A 2754-nucleotide genomic window follows, 5' to 3' on the forward strand; every position below is an offset into this window, starting at 1 on the left:
CCCAATCCAAACCCAACCTTCTAACCCTAAACCCAATCTTCCTCATCTGACACTTGGTCTCATGTATCACCCCTGGTGTCACCCAAAACTTTTGACTCCTTGTGTCCCTTGACTTCATCTAGATGCTAGCCCCAGCATTCAGCGTACCATTCATTAGCTCTCCCCCTCCCCTACTCTCTCTCTCTCTCTATATATATATATATATATATGAACAAACACACAGACCAAATGCAAGCACACAGAGAGAGGGAGAGAGAGAGGGGGAGGAGAGAGAAATTAAGCAAAAAAGGGCATGGGCAACAGGGTTGTGGGGCTTGTAAGCCTCATCTTCTTCTTGGTCCTAGGACTGTCCTACGGAGCTCAAGTAACCAATGGTGTTTATGGGACTGATGTCCCAAGAGAGGACGTGGATCTTTTGGAGTTCCCTCTGAATTTAGAGTATCTCGAGGCAGAGTTCTTCTTGTGGGGGGCTTTTGGGCGTGGGTTGGACCAACTTGCCCCTAATTTGACAATGGGAGGTCCCCCACCACTGGGCCCTAGGCTCGCCAAACTTGACCCTTTAACTAGAAACGTCATTGCTCAGTTTGCCTACCAAGAAATTGGTCACGTAAGGTATGTATGCGTGTGTGTGTGTTTTCAAGTTTTTTGTGAAGGGAGATTTATCTCTCTATGAATTTCATTGTGTTTCAAAATTTGGAATGAGCTCGTTCAAACTTTTAGCTAAATTTAAGCTTACAGCAATAACATTTTTTGAGAATTACAAAAAGATAAAAGACCTTTATTAAAGTTGTAAAAATTTTATAGATTTATTTTTTTTGATTTTTGAGACATATATTTTTAAAATATTTTTTAAATAAGTGAAGGTATATAATTTTTTGAAAAATTTCAGAAAAGGCAAGTTAAATTTATGAAATTTCAGAAAAAGTTTTTGAGATTTTTAAAACTTCAAAAGATTTTTTTTTCTATTTACCTAATCTTATAAAAGATTAGTGTCTTTTACGTACACTTAATTGTGTGTGTGTATATATATATATAATTTTGTGATTCAAGCTTTGTGGCCATGGGTTTTTTATAACCTTATATGATTCTTTAAGTTAAGATTTATTTCTATTCATTCATATAATATTTTTGACTTTTTTTCTTTTTAAATGTTACCATTGAGTAAATACATACAAGGGCTCTAATTTGTAACCTTCGACGTAAAGTTTTATTATCCTTTTCATGAATTTAGTTTAAACTTCATGAAAAAAAAAAAAAAAAAAACTAATGTCCTTCAATACCTATGAACTAATAAATAACTAATATGTGTTTTAATTTAAAATAATTTTATCTTTTCACGAATGCCCAAGAAAGAAAATTGAAAATGAAATAGTTTAAGTTTAATGAATTTAAACAATCTTACTAGTTGAGCTAACAGTTTCACTCCGTGGCATGTATGTACTTATACACGCAGAGCAATTCAAGATACGGTGAAGGGATTTCCAAGACCATTATTAGATTTGAGTGTCAAATCATTCGCAACTATAATAAATAATGCCTTTGGACGACAATTGCAACCACCCTTTAACCCTTATGCCAATCCCATTAACTACCTCATTGCATCATATGCAATTCCTTATGTTGGACTCAGGCTATGTTGGAGCAAATTCTAGACTCAAAGGTGCAACTTCCAAGAGGGTAAGTCCAAATTATGGCTTAAAGCTTTATAAAATTGTCAATTTTTTTCTTATTTTTTAACTATCGACGGATTATTAGAATCAAAATAGACAATAATTTTGTACACCAAGCTGCTCTTTTTTTTTTTTTTTTAAAGATGAAATTTAAGTATCTGAAGCGTAAATTCTCTTATACGTGTACATAAATATATATGTGTGTGAATGTTTTAGCTTGTTGCGGGTCTTTTAAGTGTCGAATCGGGTCAAGACGCTGTCATCCGGGCACTTCTTTACCAACATGCACTAAAGAAAGTTCAACCGTATGGAATCACAGTGGCAGAGTTCACTGACCGAATTTCTGAGTTAAGGGACAAATTAGGGCACGCAGGTTTGAAAGATGAAGGGATCATAGTTCCTAAATTTGAAGGGGCAGATGGACAAATTTCAGGTAATATCTTAGCGGGAGACCAGAACTCACTCGCATATGCTAGAACTCCGGAAGAGATATTAAGGATTGTGTATGGCAGCGGGAATGAAAGCGTTCCTGGGGGATTCTACCCTAGGGGAGGAAATGGTATCATTGCCAAATCTAACCTACATAAACCCTAAGGGACAATATGCATTATGCTACAAAATGTTGGAACCTGTAATTTTATTTTTATGTTACAAATTAATAAGACGATATTAAGTATTTCTTTTCTTTCAAATGGTGTATTTATCATCTCATAGTATACTTGAGATGGTCACTTCTTTGATTTACCAGTGCCTCATTTACGTATTGAACTTAAAAAAAAAAGTTTAGCTGATTGGGAATCCACTCTGTGCTTGGGGTACATGGAGGGAGGTAGATCATCATGCTTCCCTTTTCACCTTTTACAAATTTTAAACTCAAAGACTCTCAATATATAAGTTTCAATCTTTAGCCATTACAATGTCCTGCCACATACTTATCCAAAATTTGATGTGGGTGTCTAAAATTTACCACTTATTTTATCATACTCTTCATTCAAATTTTTATTTCATTTCTTAACTTATTTTATTTTACAAATCAAATACAACTGTAAAAGCCGTGAAAAAGAAAAGCATGGACTCTAGGCGA

General features: G+C 34.6%; 1 pseudogene; it reads left to right on the top strand.

Annotated features, from left to right (window-relative positions):
- Window positions 1-292: 292 nt before the first annotated feature.
- On the top strand, window positions 293-2362 carry LOC131150416 (desiccation-related protein PCC13-62-like; annotated as a pseudogene).
- Window positions 2363-2754: the final 392 nt, after the last annotated feature.

Source organism: Malania oleifera, chromosome 3 (assembly GCF_029873635.1).
Source record: "Malania oleifera isolate guangnan ecotype guangnan chromosome 3, ASM2987363v1, whole genome shotgun sequence".
NCBI lineage: Eukaryota > Viridiplantae > Streptophyta > Magnoliopsida > Santalales > Ximeniaceae > Malania > Malania oleifera.